The sequence below is a fragment of the Lactuca saligna genome, chromosome 9 (genome assembly GCF_052625555.1).
Source record: "Lactuca saligna cultivar CGN05327 chromosome 9, ASM5262555v1, whole genome shotgun sequence".
Lineage (NCBI taxonomy): Eukaryota > Viridiplantae > Streptophyta > Magnoliopsida > Asterales > Asteraceae > Lactuca > Lactuca saligna.
Genome location: NC_136425.1, coordinates 38,218,004 through 38,232,442, shown reverse-complemented (window position 1 = coordinate 38,232,442; position 14,439 = coordinate 38,218,004).

Sequence of the window (14,439 nt, the reverse complement as noted above, 5' to 3'; positions counted from 1 at the left end):
TGGTCAAAACCTTTTCAGATACATCCCCAACTACTTGTGAGACGGGATGATCTCTAGTCCATTTAACAAGAGGAGGGTAATTTGGATCAAAGGTTGGATCTAGTTCAGCATTGATTATTTCATCTAGCTCAGATTGGCTGTCATAACCAAGTGTCACATCATTATGTTCCACCTCAATTGATGCACTTTGAAAGACCTGAGGTTCATGTGATTCTAGTGGTCCTGAGCTTCCTGGTGTTGAGGCCTCTTCGGTTGAAGTTGTGGGATTTTGCTCCCCCTGGACTTGAGCGTTTGGCTCCCCCTCAGCTTGAGCACTTGGCTCCCCTTCGACTTGAGCATTTGGCTCCCCCTCGACTTGGGCATTTGGAAAAGGAGAGTCATTAGAGGTTGATGTATCTTCATGCATCCTTCTTGCAGCCTCTTCGACAATCTGCTTCATGTGATCAACCTTGTTGTCGGCTGCACCTGCTTCAGAAAGTGAAGCATTCTCTGGTTCGTCAAAGAGCTCCAGAAATGTCTCGAATAAATTAGCGACCGAGACTGTAACCTTGCCATTTAGAGGAAATATTTCCCTAGTGATATTTTCTTTAGCCTGTAGCTTCTTGACATAGTTGTCGTCAAAGGTCACATAATACGTCTCTTCAATCTTTCTCGAACGCTTGTTCAGGACCCTGTATGCCTTGGATGTGAGCGAGTAACCCAGAAATATTCCCTCGTCGGCTTTGACATCAAACTTGTTGCGGTGTTCTTTAGAGTTGAAGATGAAACACCTTGAACCGAACACATGAAAAAATTTCACATTTGGCTTCCTGTTGTTCAGTATCTCATATGGAGTGAGTGTGAACCTTTTATTGAGATATGACCTGTTCTGTGTAAAACAAGCAGCAGAAATAGCGTCACCCCAAAAATAAAGAGGTAAAGAAGCGAAACTTAGCATTGTTTGGGCAGCTTCACACAAGGATCGGTTTCGTCTTTCGACTATTCCGTTCTGTTGTGGTGTGTAGGGAGCTGAGAAATTATGATTGATTCCCTTTTCTGCAAGAAACTCTTCAAACTCCATGTTCTTGAATTCGAGACCATTATCGCTTCTGATGTTGCGAACAACCTTCTTGAGCTGTACTTCAATTTGCTTGATAAACATTTTCAGCTTTTGAGTCGCTTCAGATTTGAGCTTTAGAAAGAACACCCATGTAAATCGTGAAAAGTCATCAACGATAACAAGAATATACTTGCTACCACCGATGCTTTCGATAGATGAAGGACCACACAAATCAATGTGAATTAATTCAAGTGGTTCAACAATTTTTGTGTTGATTATCGATGGATGACTTTGACGACTTTGCTTTCCCATTTCGCATGCAGCACATAGATGATCCCTGTCGAACTTGAGCAATGGAAGACCCCTTACATGACCTCCAGTAACAAGACGGTTGATATCTTTAAAATTAAGATGAGATAATCTTCGGTGCCACAACCAGCTTTCGTCAGATTGAGCTTTTGACAACAAGCATATAGCTGGATTTCCCTTGATGGGTTTGATGTTTAAGGGAAACATTTCACCCTTTCGCTCTGACTTGAGAATTACTTTATTTGACTTTTTCTCTATGATTTCAGAACCTTCATCATCGAATGAGACTTTGAGACCTGTACCTCCCACAAGCTGAGATACACTAATGAGGTTGTGTTGGAGTCCTTCCACATAAGCCACCTTCCTTATAGAGAAGTCCCCATTGGTTATCATCTCGTATCCCTTTATGGTGCCGAATGAATTGTTTCCAAACTTGACGTTGCCACCATTTGCAAGAGATCTGTATTCCCTAAGCTCCTCTTTCCTCCCTGTCATGTGACATGAGCAGCCACTATCGATGTACCATTCTTCGTCGAACTGCTCGTCACTAATAACCTGCAAAAATTAGACAGATTTAGGAACCCAAAATTTCTTGGGTCCACGTGAGCTTTGCATGGGAACGGGAACAATAAGAGAGACATCAACAAGATAAATTCTTTTTACAAGAGTTGTTTTATCTTTCCTTTTAATGGTGTAAACCTTTATTTTATTAAGATTAGGCGAATTAGATTTGGACTCTGGTGTGGATTTATTGACCTTCTGCTTCCATTTTTGCTCAACTGATGAATGAGATTTTCGAGAATAAGAGAAATCAGCTTTAGGGAAAGATGGAGACGAATCGATGGGAGTAGAAGAATTATGTGACCAAGAAAAGGAATTAGAAGAACGAGAAGAATTTGAACACGAGGGTTTGGATTGAGAGAAGTTCCGGGCTTGAGGCTCTAGGTGACCCTTTTGCTTTTGATTATTGGAGGGAATGACCTTAGCGTTTTGTTCTCTTTTGACTTCAGAACCGAACCTTTGCTTTCGGTTGGAACTGTCTTTGGAACCGAACCTTTGGTTTCGGTTGAAGTCCTTTTCAGAACCGAACTTCTGCCTTCGGTTGATATCTTCTTGTGAACCGAACCTTGGCTTTCGGTTTTTGTGACTTTCAAGCTTTTCTACAGGAATGTTTTCATACTTTAGATTTTTGTCTTGATGAGAGAAATATGCATTCTAGGAACGCCAGAATTGTTTCCTTTCAGAAAGGTTCTTCCTGTATCTATTGTTCCTTTCTATCTTCCTATTTCTCATCTGAAAAGGTTGATGATGAATATTCGCTTTCGTTTTTGGTGACTCCTTGGCCGGTTCCTTTTGAACTGCAGGAGTTTTACTTTGAGCCGAAGGAGCCGAGAGAATGTCTGCTTTTGCAGAGTGATCATTCTTCTAAGGAATATTTTTTGTACCACTGGTGCTCGGCTCATCGAAGTTGTTCGGTTTATTCAAGGGCTCAGGTATGTATCTTCCTTTGCTCTTCCAGGAAGTTCTTTCAGATAAACCAATGGTTTCGCCTGCATTATCAATTGGAGCTTCCCAGAAGTACTCATCACAGCCATCAGCATTGTCTTTGTTTACAATGGCTACAAGTTCAGCTGTTTGATGTTCGGTTACTCCTGTCACCTTGTAAACTTGATTTGGAGTGGTCCTTACCTTTTGATACACAAGTGCTTTCTCAACTAATTTTGGGGACTTTTGATGGGACAACCGAGCGAACTCCACTGAATTTTCAGAAATTAGATTCTTGTGATTTTCTAGCTCGGTTTTAATAAATTCTGAGCAGTCAACCGTGTCCTCTACAGAAATTTCACTCACGATATCGTCCTCGTTAAGCTCAGATGCATTTTCAACGTCAATTTTGTTTTCTGAGCTTACGTTGACGTTTAAAGAGTCAAATTTTTGCATGGTTCCGGTTCTCAGTTTAAGTCTGTCATTTTCATCCAAAAGATTTTTAAGCATGAGCTTGTGGTCTTTGGATTTAATGAAGGACACAATTTTGTCCAGTCCATACATGTAGGTAGGATTCATATCATCAGACGATATCACAATTTCACAATTATAAGCTTCAGCATCGATTTCATCTTCCTTAAACTCTAGGAAGGGAAAAATCATGCGGTGAATCCTTTGGCCTATTTCACAATCCAAGTGAAGCTGAGTAATATTAGAGTACAAACGTTTAGCAATTAAACAAAAAACATTTCGTTGTTTTAACAATTTCAAATTGTCTCTTTGCAAATAAATGTTTTCATCTTTAACTTTGACTAATTCTGACTCCTTTAACTCTATCCACATTCTCCGCTCCTCACTCTTCGACGTCGCCCTGCTCAATTGATCAGTTAGGTTAGAATTTGTGACCCGAGTTTGAGTTAAGCTACTATCTAGATGAGATATTCTTGTATTGATGGTTTTTAGTTCTTTCTCATAAGAAGATGATGGTACTTTGCATGAAATAAAAACAGATTGTACCTTCTTTATCAGTTCATCGAGCTCATTGAACTGCTGGCTGAGCGGTTTGGCTATAAAGCACATGTCCTCCTTTGGTTTCTGTCCATCAATGCCTCCATCGGTGTTGTATCCCCTCATTTGAGATACGTCAGAAACCATGAGGCATTTTCCACCACTGCTTTCTTCCTTAGACAAGTAGGCCTTTCCATGAGTAGGCTGCCTCACTTCCTCGTCTTCTGAGTCGGTAGACCAAACTTCCGTGCTACCGAACTCATCATCTAGAACAGAACCCTGCACAATAAGAGCATTAATAGGCGGGTTAGCAGCAGACTTCTTCTTTCTCAACTCATCCAATCTTTTCTGCAACACGGCTTCCTCATCATTCCCATCATCCTTTTCAGCCATTTTCTTAAGAACACAGTCCTTAGCATAATGATTTTTCCCATCACAATAGAAACAGCTCACTCCAGAGTCGCCATCCACCTTCGGTTCCTTCTTGTGCTCCTCAGCTTTCGGTTCATTAACCGCCTTTTCAGAGCTGTAACTCCCCTGCCAGTTTCTGTTTTTGTTGCTAGGGAATCTCTTCTTGATGAACCTTTTGGGATTGGACACCATCAAGGCATAATCTTCTGATGTGAGATCATATTCTTCCAGGCTGAGGTCCTCATCCTCCATAACAGCTTTACTTTTTGACAAGAGGGCCAACGAACCAAGACCGGAAACGACGTTCTTTTCTTGCACCACGATCTTCTCTTGAGACTTGAGAATTCCCACCAGTTTCGCCAGAGAATATGATTTAAATTGCTCATGGGCTTTAACCGTGGAAACAACTGCTCTCCATTCAGACCTCAGACCATTCAGGAATGTAACCTTCTGTTCGATGAGCTTCCTTTCAATATCGTGTTTGATCATCTTGCTGAGAAGATGATTGAAGCGATCGAACGTCTGGGTCACAGATTCTTCAGCCCCTTGTCTGAATTCTCCAAACTCAGATAGAAGTAGAGTTTGAATAGAATGTTCAAGATCTTCGTCTGTAGAATACAGTTCGCGAAGTCTATCCCAAACATCCTTTGCCGTTGTGCATGAACTAACCAATCTGAATGTATCGGACTGAAGGGCGAACCGGATTAATCTTAATGCCTTGATATTGCATTGGAACTTATCCTTTTCATCTTGTGCAATATCTTTCACGTCCTTGAGCAGATCGTTGTACTCTTTTTGAGTCTTGATGATTCTGGACGTTGCAGAATGAGAAAATGGTCCGTTGGTGATGGCTTCCCAAATCAAATACCCATTTTCCTCCGATCCAATAACATAGTCTTCGAAATTATGTGCCCATACTTCATAATCGTGGGTATATAAGATCGGAATCTTTTTCGTCGAACCAATGCTGTTGGAAATATTAATAACGTTTGATTGTGTCGCGTCCATTATGATCGAAAAAACCTGTTCAAAGATCAGACTTGTAATAAAGCAGATTAGGGCAAAGTAATAAATATCGAGATACGTCAATAAAGAGATGACGGCTCAATAAATATTAATGATTGCGGAAAAACCCTAATGGAAATCTTTTTCACAGAAAAGATGTGTATCAATTACACAGCCTCCTACTCTGATACCAATTGATGGGATTAAACTATCTTTTAATCTATGAAGATCGATTAGATCTTGAACAAGTAGGTAAACAATGACGATATGAACACAATAAAAGAACAAGACAAGATTAAATCAAACGTGTCGAATGATTAAACAAAATCCTCAGAAGAGCTCGATTAAGAACATCAACTGTAGAGGATTGGAAGGTTACAAGAACGATCAAAGAAACCTTTTGTCGTCTGGAAAAATCGTTATACGCAGATCTCTAAAACCTTAACCTAATATGCATGCAAGCATTAGCTTATATACAAATCATAAAAGACTCACGGTTGGACAGGCCCAAACCGGAATACAAAACAGCATAATTAGACGAGCCCAAAAGACGCAATCTATAAAGCCCAACAATTATATATATATGGGGTTCATTGTACCATCTATACGGATCACAAGCGCTTAATATATTTTATGGATCAGCCCAATGTGAACATCAGGTAGTGCAGATGGCTCAATGTAGTCAAAGATTATGACTATGGGATTATTTATCATCCGGGGAAGGCCAATGTGGTCTTCGATGCTTTAAGTCACAAGGTGGCTAGTACACTTGTGCGAGAGCTCTATTTGAGGATGACCATCGACTCACCACTTCTGGATTTAATTAGGTAGGCTCAGGTCAAGGGAATAAGGGTGAATAATTGGAAGAAGGAGGAGGTTAGGGTTTAGATTGGTATATTTTCCGTCGATAGTCACTGGCTTATTACCCATTGTGGTCGGGTTTGGGTCCCATTTTCTAGTGGAGTCCGACAGACATTGATGGAGGAGGCGCATAAGTCCAGGTTCTCAACTCACCTTGGAGCCACGAAGATGTATTGAGACTTAAGACTTATCTATTGGTGGTCGTGCATGGAGCAATAGATAGCATGGTATGTAGATAGATGCTTAACCTGGCGGATGATTAAGGCAGAGCAATAAAGGCCACATGGCAAGCTCCAGCCTCTGGAGGTACCCATGTAGAAATTGGAGTAGATCACCATGGGTTTCATCACCAAGTTTCCAAGGACGACCAATGGATTTGATTTCATTTGGGTTATTATAGATTGTCTGACCAAGAGCTCCCATTTTCTTTCCATTTGGGAGAGTTTTATAGCCAAGAAATTGGCCGAAGTTTATGTGCGTGATATCGTTGCTCAACATGGTGTATCAGTTTCTATAGCGTCTGATCGCAATGTGCGGTTTACTTCTCGATTTTAGCAGAGATTTCATGAGGAGTTGGGCATGAGACTTCACTTCATCACTGCTTATCACCCTTAGATTGATGGTCAGAGTGAGTGGACTATTTAGACTCTTGAGGATATGTTAAGGGCTTATGTTATAGACTTTGGTAGGATTTAGGACTCCTACCTTCCCCGAGTTGAGTTTTCATACAAAAACTATCATTCTAGCACTAGTGCACCACCGTATGAGGTTTTATATAGGAGAAAGTGTCATACTCTATTTTGTTGGGGAGAGGTCGGCCATAAGGTCATAGGGAGGATTGAGGTGATCCTCCAGATGATGAAGCTTATTCAACAGACTAGACAAAGGTTAAAGACAACACAGAGCCGAAAAAAGAGTTATATTGATAGACGATGGTCCAAGCTAGAGTTTCAGGTTAGGGATATGGTACTACTGAAGGTATCACCTTGGAAGGGTGTTATATGCTTCAGGAAGAGAGGCAAGTTGGGCCCCCAATTTATCGGACCTTTTTGAATAGTGGATAGGGTAGGAAAGGTGGCCTACTTATTGGATCTTCCTGAGGAGCTTAATTAGATTCATAGCATCTTCCATGTTTCTCAGCTTTAGAAGTGTGTGGTTGATGATTCAGTGGTGGTTCCGTCAGATGAAATTCAGGTCAATGACTGTCCGAATTATGTAAAGAGGCCGATGGCAATTCTAGATAGGAAGACAAAGGCCTTACGCAACAAGGTGGTGTCTTTGATCAAGGTGAGGTGGAAACATTGGAAGGGTTCCGAGTGGACTTGGGAGCCTGAGGTAGAGATACGCGATCATTACCCATATTTATTTTCAGCCAAGGATTTCGAGGATGAAATCTAGTTCAAGTGGGGGAGAATTGTAACGATAAGTTTCTGGTATGTTCATTTGAGGAATTAATGTTTAAAGTTTGGAATTTTTAGTGGCCACAACTGTTGGATAAGGTGTCTAAGTCCATAACTTATTTGGTATATACTTGACCCGACCCGGCATGGTCCATTTGGGTTGCACTTCACCTGAACAATTTATATTGATAATCTTATGAGAATAGTATGTTTATGATTTATTAATATATTATAAGTTATAATATATTAATATGAATTCATGTTAATTAATTAGTTTTAGTCTTAAATTAATTATGAATTAATTTAGTGATTAAAAGGAAGACTAATTAAACATGGGCTATTGCATTTTATATAATGTGGGCTTAAACTCATTTGGAATGGGCTAAGCATGCATGGGGGTCCATGGATGATCCATGGAGCTTTTAACCCATGGATCTTTGGAAAGGAAAAGACATGGTTTATTAGGGTTTACCCTAATCCTCCACACTATATAAGGATGCACATATTGCAAGAAATGGCAACTAGTTGTGTGAGAAAAAAAAGGGTGGCCAATTTCTACATAAGCATATTATTCCCTCAAGGTTTTTCCAAGTTTGTGGTGACTTGTGATTCCACTTGAGGCATTCACATTATTGGTGCTAGGCTCTCAAACTCCAAGCAATCAACCACCATCAAAAGGTATGTATTTCTACTAGTAGTTTTATGATTCATAATCCTTATGTTATGCTAGTTAGCAAGAAACCTTGGAAATTATTATTTGCATGTATTTTAGAAGAAAACATAGATCCAAGGTTTATAGGATTGCATGCACACCATAGGAGTGTTAGAATGCTCAAAACCCAACAACAACATGGGGAATGAGTTCCCACAACGTGGCCCTTATCTGAGGATGCGTACATCTTTAATGGGTGCCATGGCGTGGCAACTGTTTAATGACAACCCTAATTATGGGGTTTACGCCCCTATTTAAGGGATGAGATGGCTAGGGTTTGAACACCCTCAACCTCCATCACCTCCTTTCCTCCCTCACTGAAACCATAACTCTATTCTTTGATTTTTTTTTTAGGTGATTTATAGCCAAGAAAAAAAGAAAGAGTCTTAGAGCATCATCTCAACTTGTAAGCCTTACCATCCTCCTTATGCACGTTTTTTGGACTTTTGTAAGTCCTCAAGTTCCAAGCTTTACGACTCCATGTGCTTAGATCTAGGTTTCTTGTGTTATTCTTCATGTTTAGGCTAGTTGGGAAGGTCGGGGTTCCATAAAGTTGCAAATGTTATCGATCCACAGAGTTCCTTTATGGTTTAGAGTGATAGATCTGAAGATTGATAGAGTTTCGAACTCTTGCGTGTGATCTTGACCCGTTTTTACACCATTTTGACCTAGCTTGAGTTCAATACATGCGTTGGACATGCATGTCTATAAAGCTGTGATTTTTATGACCTTCTGGGAGTATGGAATCATTCTAGAAAGTTTGAATGAATGGGAATAAGGATTAAGAGCTTAATATTTTAAGGTGGTCTGGACAGTTCCCACGGCGTGAGGATTAATCACCACGTCGTGGCGTTTGGCTAAATCTGTTTTATCCTATTATCCCCACGACGTGGCTTAGGCTTGACCACGTCGTGGCGACCGACTATTGACTTTTTGATTGTTGACTTTGACCAAGTTTGATTTTAGGTCAAATTGAGTATGTTGAGCTATAGATTGAGGCTTGGTCCTTGTATTTTGTAGATGTGACATGCAGAGGTGGTTATCGAATCAGGATCATTAACTTTATCTTCTAGACCAAGATGTGAGTTTTCTCACTATACTCATAGGTCGAAGGTACCAAGGTCGGCCCACTAGATTGTGTTATGTGTCCTTGTGTATAGGATGTTGCTAACATGTTATGTTGTAGTGATTTGTTAGATTGGTAGGTCTGTATGAGTATCTATACTTGCTGGTTATTGAATTTCGTTTGCATATGTCGGCATAATGTGGTTGGGTTGAGACGATCATGCTTTGTGCTGAAGGCTAAGATACCCGGGCAGTCTAGTTGATACTATAGGCCCAAGGGAGCGGTTCGGCTTATATTGAAGGCTCGAGAGCGGTCCAACTTGTTGTTGAAGGCTCAGATGGCAGTCCATCCCTGTGATGTAGGTTTTGTATGCATGCATTGTATATGTGTTGTGTGTAGGGTATATTTGGGAAACTTACTAAGTTATGGCTTACAATTGTTGATTTCAATGTTTAAGGTACCTTTGATGATCGGGCAAGGTAAATGCATGATTGTATACATCCTCTATTATCTTATATTTTGAGAGATTGACTTGATACATTGTTTTCTTGGATATGTTTTGGAAACAATGGTTGTTTATTTATGGTTTATTGTGGAAAAAAAATTATCATGATTTTTGAGATGTTACAAATTAAATTTATATTTATTTTAAAAGCACTTAAAGTTACATATTTTAGAAGAAATGCAATTTTCTTTTATTTTACTGTTTCAGAAAATAACATTTTCTATTTTTCTATACTGCATTTCAAATTTACATATATAACCTCATATATATCATTAGAAAATGTTGACATTTTCTTATTGTTATGCCTTTCTCTAGGATGGTAAATACTTTTTTTTAATTGTAAAGTGGCAATGGAAAAAAGTGTAGGGATTGTGGGGAACGGACATTGCTGCCCTAATGAAGTGGGGCCCTAATGAAGTGGGTAGAAATGGTGAGGTTTCAAAGTGAATGACGAAAATGGTTTGATGTTTTTATTAAATTTAGGTTATAGCTAATTTAATTGTTTTGAAATAATCGGTTATTTAGAGGTGCAAAAATACATTTAATTAGATTTTATTTATTTACAAATTTGTTTTTTAATGCACGATGAAAGAAGTTTAATAATACTTTGGATGTAATGACTTTAAAAATCTTGAGAGAAAAGGAGTTTCTAAAATAATTAACAAAAATTTTACTTTGATAACTTTATTAAAAATGAAAAGAATCAACGTCTTTTTTCTTCAAATAAAGTATATACAATTGATTGAGAATGTAAAAAATAATACAACTCTTTCTTTTTATTATTGCAAAAATATATTTTACTTATTTTTTTAAAAGCAAGTTAAAGCATTATGTAATCGTATCATAGAAGCACATACAATATACGGAAGTTATGTAGGGAACCGTACATTTATGTCAAGAATGTCTTTGACGCCTTTGGATAAAAATACTCATTTCACATTTCAAAAAAAACAAAACAAAAAAATCATCGATTGTATTTTATGCGATGACAATAAATAAAAGTCAATGATAGTTGCTATCGAATATGAGATTGTCCAATGTTCATTCATCGACATTTGTCCTTATATTTTTTTTTTGTTTGCAAAATAAGTTATTGTTGATTATGTACATATTTAGCCCTTATACTTTTGTCTGTAAATAAGTCATTGTTGTTTTTGTACACATTTAGTACTTATGATCGGGATATAAATATCGTAAGTAAAATATATTACTTTTTTAATAAGAGTAATCTAAACGAAAGTTGTAGTAGACTCAAATAAGAACACGTGGATATAAATATCGTATGAAGAATTTACGACGTTCATAACACAAAACTTAAGTCAAACAACCAAGCAATCGAGGCCACAGTGACCATAAACATCAACAACCCTGAACACCTCATTAATAACTGTCCCACACAGGATGTCGTGAGAAAAACCGGTCATAAATATTGAATGTATACAAAACAACCAGGACTTATTTTGCAACAACAAATTATAAGGATTAAATATATACAAAGTGAGAAATATATTATCCTATTAAGTTATTTTTCCCGACTTACCTAGAGTAGTCGATCATAAGGACTGCATGTGTACAGTTTAAACAAGTTGAATGGGTAAATATGAACGAACTAAAAACTCATTGACCATATATATATATATATATATATATATATATATATATATATATATATATATATATATATATATATATATATATATATATATATATATATATATAGTTTCAGATTCATTTGAGACCATTCTAATTTTGTGAAACCGTTAGACCAAATCTAAAAATAATTTTTAAATGCAAAATAAATGGAAATTTTCAAAAAAAAAAAATTAATATTATTTTCGGAAATTGAGTTAACTAAAAAAATAATAAAAAAATAAAAATAATAAAAAAATCCCTTTTTTTTAAAGTACATGAAATATTCTAATAGAATATTACACTGACATATTCTAAAAAATAATTTTAAAATGCAAAATAAATGGAAAAATCTAAAAATTCTTTTTTAAAATATTATTTTCGGTACTTGAATTAACTAAAAAAATAAAATAAAATAAAATAAAATCCCATTTTTTTTTGAAAAATACGTGAAATATTCTAATAGAATATTACACTGTATATATTCTAAAAAATAATTTTAAAATGCAAACTAAATAGAAAAATCTAAAAATTCTTTTTTTAAATATTATTTTCGGAACTTGAATTAACTAAAAAAATAAAAATAAAAAAAAATCCTGTTTTTTTTAAATACATGAAATATCTTAATAAAATATTACATTGTACATATTCTAAAAAAATAATTTTAAAATGCAAAATAAATATAAAAATCCAAAAATTCTTTTTTTAATTATTATTTTCGGAACTTGAATTAACTAAAAAAAATAAAAAAAAAATACTTCTCACGGTCTCACAAAATATATATATATATATATATATATATATATATATATATATATATATATATATATATATATATATATATATATATATATATATATATATATATATATATATATATATCGAAAAATAAGCTACTATCCCTCTACATCAACTTGAATTGTAATTTTTGAATAGTAATGGAAGATTAAATGTTGGAAATTTGTTATTTCATATAAGGTAAGTTTTTCATATCTAATAGAATAAATACATTTTCAGTCTAATATGGAAAAAATAATTGTATATATAAACTATAAAGAAAGATAAACTCGTTAACTTAAAATATAAGTAACAATTTTGACAAATTTATTTACGAATAGATTAAGTTGGTTACATCTTTTTATAACGGCTTAAATATTTAAATAAAAAATTGACTAAAAAGGAAATAGGTCACAATAAAAATGGTATAAGTTTATTTTTTATGCCTATAGCAGTCACATTCCTTTATTCAAAAGAGAAATTAAATATCCTCCTACCATTGATCAATGTAATAATATCTTGGACTAAAAATAGATAAACATTGTTTCAGGTCGACTGACCCCTCTTGATTCAATTTTGACACGCATGGAAAATTATTAATTTATTATCTTTATCCGTTACCCAAACTGATAAGCCCATTTAAATTCATTATAAGAATAAACACATTAGATACGTACTTTATTTTTGTTATTGATTATTTGATTCTAAAAATCATCTACATAAACCAAACTAGAATACCAATTAAAAATGACTTTTTTTTATAAAGATGGTTTTTTATTATTATATCAAAATAATATAAGACGCATTAATTAAAAATAGAATAGAACTCGACAATATAACAAAATAAAAATATAAAACTTATTTATTGAATATAAATGAATAAAATTAAACCTTTATTTTTTAATTATGATTCATTCCTTAGGTTGATTTTCACTTTGGTCCTAATTTTCTATTCAAAGTTGAAATGGAATTGTATTATATTATAAATTATTTTCTTTTATTTATATAATTTCTAATACTATTGTTTTTTTACGAATATTATTTATTGAATATAGATGAATAAAATTAATCCTTTATTTTTTATTTATGATTCATTCCTTAGGTTGATTTTCACTTTGGTCTTATTTTTCTATTCAAAGTTGGAATGGAATTGTATTATAATATAAATGATTTTTTGTATAAAATTTCTAATACTATTGGTTTTTTACGAATATTATAAATTCAATTTTATTTTTAAAAAGTAAGAAGAAACGGAATTTAGTTTTAAAGTTTCATGATACTTTATCTTTAATTTAAACAGTAAAATGCAATTCAAATATACATGAACTATGTTTCTGTATAATTACTTAAAATACGGCCTAATGTTTTTATAGTTTATTTAATATGTCTAATTATACATGATAAATAGTATATTAAATGACTGCAATCTTTTAAACCAACTAAATATAATAATAAAATACAATAATAAACTATTTTGTTGTTTAACTTTTGTTATTTCACAATACAAAAAACATAACTGTATCTGTAAATCAAAAGAAAAAGCTGGATTTTGGTTTGTAAGAGAAGGCAGGTTCTCCATTTTCTAAAAAGGAGAGATATGCATATATAAAACAAAAGAAAGAAAGCACAAGAAGAAGAAGAAGAAAAAGGAGGTCTAAGTAGTAATAAGTCGGCAAACCATATAATAATGGTCGACATATATAAAAATTCGGTCATATACTCAAATTTGAGCTCATGAGATAATATATTAAATAAGATTTATTATTAAATTAAGTTCAAAGTTTTGGATACATGGTTATTAAAAGCAATAAGATAGAACTTAATAAGTTGTTCGTTCACTTTTTTAATATATAGATATTTAAACGTCATTTCGTTTATACCGTTTGTTTGTAAAAGAGATATATCTTTATCATATATTTTTGGAGGTTTTTGTTGGTTCAATCATTTTTTCAATAACTTGGCCCATCAATTTTAAGTATATAAGATTCTTAAGACTTATTTTATTTTAGACTGTTAAATCTAAAATAACTATTATTGTGTTTATTATTCAAATTAAACTTTGTATAATATTTAGAGTAGTTTATTCAAACCCAAAAGGCTAAATGAAACTCGGGCATATGTACCATTTTTTAACCGAACTGTATACCCTCTATGGTTCAATGGTTTCTTAAGACCCTCTTCAATACATTATTTTTTTTTTTTTTTTTTTTTGTCTAAAAATAAGTAAAAAAA